Source organism: Neophocaena asiaeorientalis, unplaced genomic scaffold (assembly GCF_003031525.2).
Source record: "Neophocaena asiaeorientalis asiaeorientalis breed wild unplaced genomic scaffold, Neophocaena_asiaeorientalis_V1.1 scaffold40, whole genome shotgun sequence".
Lineage (NCBI taxonomy): Eukaryota > Metazoa > Chordata > Mammalia > Artiodactyla > Phocoenidae > Neophocaena > Neophocaena asiaeorientalis.
The window spans coordinates 3919245-3931954 of record NW_020185335.1 but is presented as its reverse complement, the minus strand read 5'-3'; the positions used below and the strand labels follow the sequence as shown (position 1 = coordinate 3931954).

The following is a 12710-nucleotide window of genomic DNA, read 5'->3' as shown; positions in this document are numbered from 1 at the left end:
ACACCAAAATGAATTACAGTCAACGTCTGAGTTTTCTAGTGGAAGTTATGGAGCTGCCTGTGTTCAAACTCTGCCCAGCATCCTGAGCTCACCCCGGGGCCCTGGGCCACAGCTGTGACATGAGGTCGCTGTGGAGGTGTGGCCGTCTCCTCAGGGTGTGGAGGAGTGTTGCTGGGCCTCTGCAGGGAGGGAGGGAACTATCCTCTGACTAACCTTACTAATGTCTGGTAATGATGTAATGCCTTACTTCTTCCAGTTAACACCTCTACATTAATAACCGAAGCCTGCCCGAGTTTGAGGCACCCTGACTGACAAATAAGAGACTTCTTTTTAAAAATAAATTTATTTATTTGCTCATTTATTTTTGGCTGTGGTGGGTCTTCATTGCTGCGCTTGGGCTTCCCCTACTTGCGGTCCGTGGGCTTCTCACTGCAGTGGCTTCTCTTGTTACAGAGCACGGGCTCTAGGCACACGGGCTTCACTAGTTGTGGCACGTGGGCTCAGTAGTTGTGGCGTGCAGGCACTAGAATGCAGGTTCAGTAGTTGTGGCTCACGGGCTTGGTTGCTCTACGGCATGTGGGATCTTCCTGGACCAGGGCTCGAATCCGTGTACCCTGTACTTGCAGGCGGATTCTTAACTGCTGCGCCACCAGGGAAGTCCCTGGGAGACATTTTTTAAGTCTGGAAGCTCTTTGGGTGCCTGAGGTTGCATCTGTGGCGGGGTGGACCCTCTCTGTCCCAGACACCTCATCAGATTGCCTCATCTTTGCTGTTGTCTCTAGCTGGACCTCACAGTTCTGTTACAGCCCTGCCACTGAGCTCCATTACAGGGCCTTTGAATTTGAGGTTTGAGGTTGGTATCCTGAGACACAGGGAGGGGAGCCTGCCCATCCCCGAGTCACACACACACACACCCAGCCCTCCTGCACCAACAGTGTCTGGTGTGACCTGTGTGTGCCCTTGAGACCTCTATAGACAGCTGGGGGTAGAAATGGTGTGAATAAGCATCATTCGAACCCCTGTCCCCTGCATTGGCAGGCAGATACTCAACCACTGTGCCACCAGGGAAGCCCTACAACTGTATTTTTAAAAATATTGCAAATACCCCACGTGGTCCAAGAAATACATACTTTGTTTTTTGTGCAGTTCCTGGCACAAAACCCTTGGAATTTACTCTCTTTGTGTGCTAATGAGAGGACTCCTGGGGGAGCCCGAGCCCAAGTGTTGGGCTGGCCAAAAAGTTCGTTCGGGTTTTTCCGTAAGATGTTATGGAATAGCTTCCAACTCAACAGCTTCAAGATGGGATCTGGTCACCAGGAAAACCACACCTTTGACCCCTTAGAACTTCCATCCCCACCCTCCACCACCACCCACCACCCATCCCTCCCTCTGGAGAGGGAGGCCAGAGATCAATCAATCACCAATGGCTAAGGACTTCCCTGGTAGCGCAGTGGTAGGAATCCACCTGCCAATGCAGGGGACACGGGTTTGAGCCCTGGTCTGGGAAGATCCCACATGCCACGGAGCAACTAAGCCTGTGCGCCACAACTACTGAGCCTGCACTCTAGAGCCCACGTGCCACAACTACTGAAGCCCGCGCAGCTAGAGCCCGTGCTCCGCAACAAGAGAAGCCACCGCAATGAGAAGCCCGCTCACTGCAACGAAGAGGAGCCCCTGCTCACCGCAATTAGAGAAAGCCCGTGCACAGCAACAAAGACCCAACGCAGCCAAAAATAAATAATTTAAAAAAAGAATCACCAATGGCAATGATTTAATCAATCATGCCAACATAATGGAACCTAAATAAAAACCCCGTAAGCAGAGTTTGGGGAGCTTCTAAGTTGCTGACCACATCCACTTGCTGGGCACAGAGGCTCCTGCTCAGGACCCCTCTGGACCATTTTCATTTCACTGTAGCCTTTATAACATTTTTCGTAAGGAGAGCATCTTCTTGAGTCGGTGAGTTGTTCTAGCAAATTATCACACGTGATGGGTGGTTGTGAGCTGGGCGGCAGCATGGGCAGCAGCCTCGGCAGCCCGTTCTCAGCTGGCGTCTGAAGCGGGGCAGTCTTGTGTGGCTGAGCCCATACTATGGGGTCTGCGCTAACTCTGGGTAGATAGTGAATGAACTGAACTGAGTTGTTGGACATCTTGTTGGTGACATTTGGTTGGAACCCACATTTGTCTAACTCTTACGTTAACGCCAAGCATCTGCCACAGGTGACTGAGATGCAGTGCGATATAGTCAAGACACCCTTGCTGGAGAATCAGGACACCCTAATCCCAGCTCTGCTGACCAGCTGGTGCCCTCAGGCATATGGCTTGGCCTCCTCTGCCCCCATTTCTGCATCTGTAAAAGGAGGGGGGTTAATAACTTTGGGCATTTAACACTAGGAATCTGCATTTTGTTTTGTTTTGTTTTTTTGCGGTACGCGGGCCTTTCACTGTTGTGGCCTCTCCCGTTGCGGAGCACAGGCTCCGGACACGCAGGACCAGTGGCCACGGCTCACGGGCCCAGCCGCTCCGTGGCACGCGGGATCTTCCCGGACCGGGGCACGAACCCGTGTCCCCTGCATCGGCAGGCGGACTCCCAACCACTGCGCCACCACGGAAGCCCGGAATCTGCATTTTGAACAGGAACCCCATGATTTTATGCACTCTGAAGTTTGAGAACCGCTGCTTATGGCCTCCCTACCTAGAAAAAATGTAAAAGCCTCCAGCTATGTATTTAGGAAAATTCCATTTCCTTTATTCTTACCACTTCAAATAATTCAAACTCCTGAATTCCTGACGCACCAGCAAACCATAATGAGTAAGCCCAGGTTTCCTCCCTGACATCTGCTGAGACCCACCTGCAGGAACTTTCTCCTACCTTCAGAGGCCTTTGCAGGGAAGCCCCTTAAAGTCATCAGTAACTTGGAGAAGCAGCTGAAGTAAGGCCTGGGAAACAAGCGAGAAATTCACACAACAAAATCCACCCAAGTCCCAGCAAACACGTCTGAAGAGGCAATACTCAGCTGCCAGGTTGGCAACAGATGGCAGGACCCATGTGCGCGCGCACACGTGCTCACCCCGGCTAAGCCGAGCGTCTAGTGTGTCAGCGAGGTTGCCCGGCAGCTTGGAGAAGACCCAAGTCACCAGAGGCACACCACTTCTGTCAAATCAGCCCTGCATGAGACAGATGGCCCCAGCTCCCAGGCCAACTCGGCCAGCGCGAGGCCTTCCTGCCAGTGGGAGCTTTGTCTGCACGGGGCTTGACCTCTCTCTTCCCCCTCCTGATGTACCTCTTTTTTCTTCTGATTATCGAAGGCAACCATTCATTGTTGGAAAATTTGGAAGCAAAAAAATTAAAACATAAATCTCGCATAGTCTTACTAACAGAGAAAACTGCTGTGTACATTTTGGGATACTTTCAGTCTATTTCCCTATATTTTTACATAGTTTTTCTTTCTTTCTTTTTTTTTTTTTTGCGGTACGCGGGCCTCTCACTGTTGTGGCCTCTCCCGTTGTGGAGCGTAGGCTCAGCGGCCATGGTTCACGGGCCCAGCTGCTCTGCGGCATGTGGGATCTTCCCGGACCGGGGCACGAACCTGTGTCCCCTGCATCGGCAGGCGGACTCTCAACTACTGTGCCACCAGGGAAGCCCTACATAGCTTTTCTTAACACAACTGGAATTATACTCTACCCGTGAAGCTCAATACAGAAGCTAGTAACCATGTGTGGATATTTTGATTTAAATTTTAAATTCATTAGAATTCATAATTCAGTTCTTTGGTCACACTAGCCAAAGATTTCAACTGCTCAGCAGTCACGTGACCAGGGGCTACACTACTGGAAAGTGCAGGTATTGAACGTTTCAATCAGCACAGAATTCTGTTGGACCGCACTGGTGTATGTAGTTTTGTATTCTTTTTTTAACTTATGGTATGTACTATGAGCACGTCCCCATTTATTCAAACATTCTTTGAGAAAACGATTTTTAACGGCTGCATAATGTACCATTACATGCTTGTACCACAATTTGTTTCATCAGTCCTCAACCATTGGCCACTAAGGTTACCCACTTTTTGTCATTATACATGATGCTGTGGTGAACTGCCTAGTCCTGAGATCTGGACCTGCATCCCTGATCATTTCCAGATCACTGCTACAAGTGGAAGTGTCATGTCAGGGAAGGTGACATTTTCAAGGCCTTGAAATATAATGCCCAGTTACCTCCCAAAAGGGGTCTTCCTCTGTCCAGCAGGGCGGTTGTGCCCCTCTCTTCCTATGTAAACCCTCTGAGAAGACAAGATTCGGCAAGGAAGACCTGTCTGCCTGTCTCTGAACACAGAGCCCAGTGCTTCGGGGGAGACATGTCCGGAAGTAGGAGGAGAACGCCACCCATGGAGAAGACTGGACTAAATCGTCCCTGAGACCTACTAGCATCTTCTGCAGTGCCAGCCCAGGGCTCTGTCTCTGGAAGAAGCATTTGGACGGGGCAGGTGTGATGGTTAATTTTTTGTGCAAACTTGACTGGGCTAAGGGATGCCCAGGTAGCTGGTAAAACATGTCTGTAAGGGGTTTTCTAGAAACAGCATTCGAATGGGTAGACTGAGAAGAAGATCATAGTCACCAATGTCGATAGGCATCATCCAACCCACTGAGGGCCTGAATAGAACAAAAGTTGGAGGAAGGGCGAATCTGCTCTCTCCTTAAGCTCAGACACCCATTTCCTCCTGTCCATCTGCGCTCACGCCTGCAGGCTTGGACTAGGACTTACACCGTCAGCTCCCCAGGGTCTCCAGCCTGCAGACAGCAGAACCCTCAGCCTGTCTATGTCCTACTGGTTCTTCTTCTCTGGAGAACCCTAATGCAGCGGGAATATGCCCCAATGACCCTTGATTCATCTAAACCTGGATTAATCTGTTTTGTATTTTTTTAACCTATGTGATTAACATCACATTGATCTGTGAGTCCCTCTAAATGTTTTCTGAATCCATTTATCCTCTCCCTGCTCAGGGTAAGTGAGTTTTGTTCAGTTAGAGGTGGGGCTTCACTTCACTTCTCCCATGCTTCCCAAGTCGTTCTGAGGTTTGGTAAGCCGGTCTACATTCATCTTAAATTATCATTCACAACCACCTAGCCTCCCATCTCATCCCCTCTCGGTCGGTCTTCATCTTTCCTAACAAGGGCTCCTCTTCTAAGCCTTTCCATGGCTTGCCCATCCCCTTTCTCATGTCAGTTGCCCCTTTGTGTGTCCTCCAGGTCTCCCACGTCAGCCCTGACTTGGGCAGCCAGACCTGCTCACGGGATTCCAGACTTGGGGTTCAGACCTCAAGCGTCAATTCTGGCACCCCTCTCTCCTTTGTAATTTGGGCGGCTGCTTGCGGCCTCACTTTTGCTCTCTATAAGATGGGGGTTGACAGTTATGAAGCAACACAGCCAGACTGGACTTGGTGGCATCTGCTCCATTCAGTGCATCCTTAGACAAAGGGGAGCCATCAAGGATGGAACCGTGTGAGAGCCAGAGCTGGCCTGGCTTCTGTGCTTGCAGATGGAGAACTGGCCCCTGCTGTCAGTTACAGCAAGACCCTGGACCTCCTGGGATGAGCTGGGCTTAGGTCACCATAGGCCTCAGGGTTGGTGAAGACTCCTACCGTGGAGATGGGTGAAGGGATTATCTACGAGGAAACCACTTAAGGCCAAAAGTTACATCCTTCTGGAGAGCCTGAGACGCTGGCTGCAAGAACAATACCCCACGACGTTCAAAGCCTCTGGGGCAGCTGCCCTGGCCTCTTTCCAAGCTGAGTCATGGCATTTAGTGTATTCAACAACCACCCTAAACCAATAGGCCCAGAGGCCAGAGAATAAAGAAGTGAGCCTGCCTCTGTTCACAGAGGGAGCTTTCCCACCCTCACCCCTCTTTACAGTACATTCTGTCATGGGCTGTCTCAGAAGACTGAGGTCCTAGCTGCAACTCTGTGGTGTCTTCGTGAAGCCTCTTCCTCTCCCCTGGGGCGCCTTCCTGAACAGGGAAAGGTTTGGGCCTCCAGGGAGGACCAGCGGCTCCTGCCTCAGGGGAGCCTGAGAAGTAGAAAGCTGGGGCCCAGCAAGGCAAGCTGGTAGGTGGAGGGTGGAGAGACTCGAGTCAGGGATTCTGACAGCAACAGCGTATAACTGCTGTAACTGGGAGTCACACCAGCCCTTCTAGCCCAGCCTGACATCCCAGTCCTTCCAGGACTTTTGAATCAAGGCCACGGCACTGCATGACTCTGGTGGGGGGAGAGGGGCTGGTCACAAGAATAAAATAGGGATGGGGTTCCGCTTTATTAATCCCCATTTGACAGACTGGGATGAAAACATGCTTAGTATAGATACTGTGCTGAAGTTCACACAGCCAGCCTGGTACCCAGACCTGGCCGCCCCGCCCTGCCGCTGGACGTCAGAGGTGACAGGGAGTCCAGTTCTGGCCAAAGTACAGACCTCCCTCCCTACAGTGAGTTCCTTCCGTTTCCATGAGAGTCAGCCTTGCTCCCTGGGAGCAGGGAGACTTTCTCAGTGCCCCTGGTGCAGACCCTTGGCCTCCGGACAGCACAGCAGTGATGGGCGTGGGGGCCTGGTGTGCCTGCTGCGCTGAGAACCGAGCTGCTGCTCTGGGGACCTGCACTGGTGACCCCAGTGTGGCAGCAGCTGTTTAATAATTTAGAGAATGTATACTATTCAGCCGGGCGGCTTCATCCCTGGGTTCAGAAACACAATGCCCTGGGGATTGTTTCCAGTGGAGAGTGAAATTCCACTTGTCACGGGCACTGAGAACACAGGCCTGTTCCTGGAAGGGGCTCTGGTCCCTGGGTGTTTACAAACATCCTAGGAGACCAGGAGGCCAGCAGCCAGGGCCCTGGGGCTGGGGTGGGGCTGCGGGTCTCCCAGCTCAGCTGTCTGCTGCTGGGGACCTGTGAGTCCCTTCCCCTCTGTCTCCTGCCTGCTCGGAGGCGACGGGACTGCATGGGAACCTGTTCAGGGTGGCTTTGTATTTCCTAGAACTCAGCGATTGCATTTTCCCCTCCCTGGTGGCGCAATGGTTGAGGGTCCGCCTGCCGATGCGGGGGACATGGGTTTCAAAAAAAAAAAAAAAAAAAAAAAAGGTGTTTTTATATTTAAAAAAAAACCAAACTTAACACTTGAAAACGTTTTGCTAAGTGCAATAAGCCAGACCCAGAAGGATCAATATTGTATGACTGCACTTATGTGAGGGACTAGAATAGGCAAATTCATAGAGACAGAAAGCATGGTGGTTGCTGCGGCTGGGAGGAGGGCAGGGGAGTTATTGTTTAATGGGTGCAGAGCTGCTTGAGATGAGAAAGTTCTGGAAATGGGTAGTGGTAATGGTTTCAGGTCACTGCGAATGTACTTCTTGCCACTGAATTGTACACTTAAAAATAGTTAAAAGAGTAAATTTAATGTTATGTATGTTTTACCACAATTTTAAAAAGTGTTTACTATAAAAAAAAGGGTTGCACAAATAATGAATGTTCACTCAAGAAACATTAGAAAATAAATAATTTTAGTTAACCAAAACCCCCTCTTTTTCTCCAAACAGCAAACAAACTAGTCTCCTGTGAAATTTTAATCTGTAAAGACAGAAAAGGCTCTACTTATTAATCGTAGAGTACCAAGCACTGAATAGGCCTTCCCTAAATATGACACAATGGTGAAAAAAATCCTACCCCTTCCCCAAGATAACCACAGCTGATATTTGGTATCTATCCTTCCACACTTTTCCCAGTGCAAACATATGACATAAATATAAATATGTGAATTTTTATGAAAATAGGATCCATCTGTACCTATTATTTGGAAGGCTATTTTTCCTTGCTTTACAGTGTATTGTAAACATGTTTTCGTGTCATTCCGTATCATTTGTGGTGGAGCCCAAGATTGAATTCTGTCCTGGGAATGTTGCGTGAATTGTTTCACTAGTGCCTATTACTGAACTTGTAAGTTGTTCCCATGTTTTCTTGATCATAAGGAAAGCTACAAGTTACATCCTTGCATGTATATCTTTGGCTACTTGTGAGTGTATTTTTTTTAGGATAAGTTCGTGGTATTGCTGAGTCAAAGGGTCCCTGCCTGTTAGGGGTTTTTGCCAGACTGTATGCTGGAGCCACACATCACCTATAGCTGTTCCCATGAACAATGAGACATGTCTCTTAAACTGAGTGAGAGGATTCCCGGGCTGGCCAAATGCAGCCATGGCGGAAGTTTAGGCTGTAGTGCCCAGTGGGGGAGCAGCTTTGGGGGGCCCAGGGTCCCCCCCATACACATCTGAATCCCCAGAATTTATGACTAGGTTACCGTACAAGGCAAAAGGTGCTTTGCAGGTGTGATTAAATTAATGATCTTGAGATGCAGAGATTTTCCTGGATTACTTGAGTGGGCCCAACGTAATCACAAGCTTCTTATAAGAGGGAGTCAGGAGAAGGAGATGTGATGTGAAGATGGAAGCAGAGGTTGGAGTGATGCAGGGCCACAAGCCAAGGAGTGCAGGTGAAACCGCAAGAAGGTGAAAAGGGCAAGGAAACGATTCTCCTCAGAGCCTCCAGAAGGAATGCAGCCCTGCCAACCCATTTTGGACTTCTGACCTCAAGAACTGTAGGGTAATAAATTCATGTTGTTTAGCCACTACGTTTGGGGTAATTTTTTTTTTTTTTTTTTGATGGCTGTGTTGGGTCTTCGTTGCAGTGCGTGGGCTTTCTCTCTAGTTGTGGAGAGCAGGGGCTAGTCTTCGTTGTGGTGCACGTGCTTCTCATTGCAGTGGCTTCTCTTGTTGTGGAGTGCGGGCTCAGTAGTTGTGGCTCACAGGCTCTAGAGCGCAGGCTCAGTAGTTGTGGTGTACGGGCTTAGTCGCTCTGCAGCATGTGGGATCTTCCTGGACCAGGGCTCGAACCTGTGACCCCTGTATTGGCAGGAGGATTCTTAACCACTGTGCCACCAGGGAAGTCCTGGAGTAATTTGTTACAGCAGCAATAAGGAACTAATACATCTCCCTCCTGCTACCAGGCCTTGAAACCTCATTGTCTAAGGTCTCCCTCTGCACCTAGCAGCCTGATGACCTGAACATCATCCTCTCCCTTAACCAGAGGCCCTCAAGGCAAAGCATACCCAAGGTTCTGTGCATGGGGGACAGAAAAGGAGGTGCCCCAGCCCCCAGGGCCCATCCTTGACCAGACTGTGAAATTATCCTCAAGGATGTTGGAAACTGGACTTGCTTAAGGTCATAGGGTAAGTGTGAGGTGGTGCCAGGACTGAACCCCAGGGTCTTGCCTGGCAGGCCAGTGAGGTCCCCATCCACTCCACTAAGCTGAGCCTCTTTCTTTGCCAGTCTGACTTGCCCTCCTGGAGAGAGGTAGTCATTCACACTTTAGCATGAGTAAGATAGGACAGCTGCCTGTGCATACACCACCTGTCAGTATTGTATTACTACAGAGTAGCAGAGTTCCACTCTCATGTTGAAAACCAGGCTTGGGGTGGGTAGTTTCCCTTCTCATCCACTCCAGGGCTCACAGAGTCCTGCTGGCCACCTCCAACCCTGAAGTCTCCTTCTAGGCCTCCCCAAAACAAACTCAGTTCTTGCCCTCCACAGGGAGTTGCTCATGCCTGTGGTCATGATGGTCCCTGCTGTTTAATAAGAATTTTGTGTCAGGTCCAATGCCCTGAACTTTACCTGAGCCATTCAACAGAGTCCTCTCAACCACTCAGAGGATATTATCCTCCCATTTCACAGATAAGGAAACTGAGCCCCAGGCAGGTTAACTCACATGAACAAGATCATTCAGCTGTAAGCAGAGGAGCAGGGTTCAAAGCAGGTAATCTGACCCCAGGGCCTAGAGCTGCCAGGGTTGGCCTGTAGAAGCACTGGCTTACACAGTCAATGTTTCAAAACCTAGAGATTTTATAAAAAATCTTGATTTCTAGACTCACTTGAAAAATCTGACTCACCAACTGAAAGAACTCAAACAGCCGAAGCAGGAACTATTTGAGCAAGAAAATAAAGTAATATAATTAAAATTATAAAATAAATACCCATGAATTCATACTGATATAAATGATTGAATAAATAAATAAGTGAAGGAGAAGAGACAAATTTCCCATACAGAATAAATCCAAATAATTGATATAGATACTCTATCCTCAAGGAGGTGGGACATAACTCCTCACTTCTTCAAAAGGTACATTGTAGAAAGCTGGAGGAAAAAAGAGTCACTTTATAGCAGAGTAACCTGACAAACACTATTTCAGCCAGGTCATCAAGGTCAGCATCACATCGGCAAACGGTCACAGTCCAGAGGAGCCCAGGAAGACATGACGACTACATGTAATGTGGAATTCGGGATGGGATCCTGGAACAGGAAAAGGACAGTAGGGAAAACTAAGGATATCTGAATAGAGTGTGGACAGTAGTTAATAAGGATGTATCAATGTTGGCTCATCAACAGTGACCGAAGCAACATGCTAATGTAGGACTATTACACATTGCCTGTAGGCGCCTCCAAAGGCTCACTGCATTCTCCTCAGCCAGGGGCTCCTCTGGCAAAGCCCAGGGGATAGAGGCTGGGTTTGGGTGTCTGGAGAACTGGGTATGAAGCTTGTCTCCGCCCAGATTTACTCTGTGGCCATGTCCAAATTCCCTTCCCTCCCAGTGCCAGGTGTGACAATAAACCCTGTCTCCCTGGGGCCCTGGTAGCCCTCGAGGACCCTCTCAGGGTGCTGGTGCCTGCTCAGGCAGCCCAGCTGTTACCTGTGGTGTAATTGCTAGTCCTGAGGTGCCCAGAGCCTGTTTTTTGCAGCACTGAGTGAGTCATCCTGGGATCATTTGCCTGCTGGGCAGTGGGGGATGTTTGGTGATGGTAAGGGAGGAGCATCTGCTGTTTTTTCACAGACACCTGGTCGTGCTGGGGAGGATGCTCAGTGCCCTGACGGGGCTCCTCTGGCTGCCCCCAACCCCACACCCAAGGCCCTGGGTCCCTGCCTCAGAGTGAGTGAGGGTCTGGCTGAGCCATCCCTCCTCCTGGGCTAAGGGATGAGTTAGTGATGGCCTTCCCGAGTAAGCAGTCGTTGGGGGTCAGTTGGAGGCAAGGACTGATGGTTTGGAGGTTGTGGCCCCAACCACACCCCTCTGTTGGGTTCCCATTTCCCTATATCCAGGAGTGTGGAAGGAGTCCTTCCCCACTGCTCACCCAGCTCTGGCCTGGGCACTGAGAGATGGGGCCGATGGGAGAGAAGACAGGAGCAGTGGGCGATAAGAATCCAGACGGGGCTTCCCTGGTGGTGCAGTGGTTGAGAATCTGCCTGCTAATGCAGGGGACACGGGTTTGAGCCCTGGTCTGGGAGGATCCCACGTGCCGCAGAGCAACTAGGCCCGTGCGCCACAACTACTGAGCCTGTGCGTCTGGAGCTTGTGCTCCACAACAAGAGAGGCCACGATAGTGAGAGGCCCGCGCACCGCGATGAAGAGTGGCCCCCGCTTGCCACAACTAGAGAAAGCCCCCGCACAGAAATGAAGACCCAACACAGCAAAAATAAATTAATTAATTAATAAACTCCTACCCCCAACATCTTAAAAAAAAAAAAAAAAGAAAAGAATCCAGACGAAGTAGGAGAGAAAGGAGGGTTGGAGCCTGGGCTCCAGGAGGAAGGCTCAGTGTGGTAGGGGGAGAGGGTGGCAGAGGAGGGATGTCTGAGACAGCGGGCATGTGTGGCCTGGAGCCCGGGCACTAGGCTGAACTGCTGCTCCCAGCTAAGGAGACCCTGTGCCAGCTGGATGCAGGCAAGTGGGCACGGGCAGGGCTGCCTGCCAGACAAACACAGAGAGCCCTTTGAGTGGGTGGCAGCTGTCACCCCAGACTCCCCTCTGTTTGCTGTGGCCCTGCCTGCCCCCTGTAGCCCAGGAAAGGCCCCCAGGAAGCAGGGACAGTTTGTGTGTGATGGGCAGCATAACAAAGTGGTCAGACCCTTGGTACTGCCTTCTGGTAGCCGAGGGGTCTCAGAGCCTCAATCTGTTCGATGTAACATGGGAACAGCAAGGCCTACCTGGCAGGGGGCGGGGCAATTAGGATGCACAGGTATGTGCACAGTGCTTGGACACCATGTCAGATGTGGAAGAGCTGAAGAAATCGGGGGTTTAACCCGGAGAAAAGAAGGCTCAGGCCCTGGAATGCCTGTCTTCCAGTGTCTGAAGGCTGGTCTCTGGTGCAGGGACGGCCTGGTTATGGGTGGCCCTTGAGTGGGGGTTACCAGGAGACAGGATCCTCCCTAAAAGCCCGTCCAGCTCTGTCAGGGTGACCTGACGATCAGCCAGGCTGTTCCCGGGGAGGGGCAGTCAGGGGAGCGCAGAGCAGGCGGAGGAGCTCTGGGCAGAGCTGTGTGTGGGGTTTTGGTGAGGGCGGGGGGGAGGCGGGGGTGTCGCTGGGCTTTCAGCTGGGTGAGTGGGAAGGGTTTCTAGGAGCCCTGCTCCGCTGACTTGCAGTACCCCTCAGACAGAGATTGGGAGCCCAGCCAGACCACAGGGCAGGTGCCCAGCACCCTGGGCTGGGCAACGTGAGGGTGGGGGTGGGGGGGTTCTGGCCTCCAGACCTAGCGGGCGCGCAGGAGATGCTGCGACTCGAGGTGGCCCCTGAAGGACGGGTAAAGGGTGGAGGCCGAGCCTCGTCGCCGCGTTGGGCCGACAG

At 51.0% G+C, this 12710-nt stretch overlaps 1 protein-coding gene across 1 annotated transcript in view; it reads left to right on the top strand.

Annotated features, from left to right (window-relative positions):
• BCAR1 (BCAR1 scaffold protein, Cas family member) overlaps positions 1-12710 on the top strand; it is a 53828-nt gene that overhangs the window by 4704 nt on the left and 36414 nt on the right. The window lies entirely within an intron of this gene.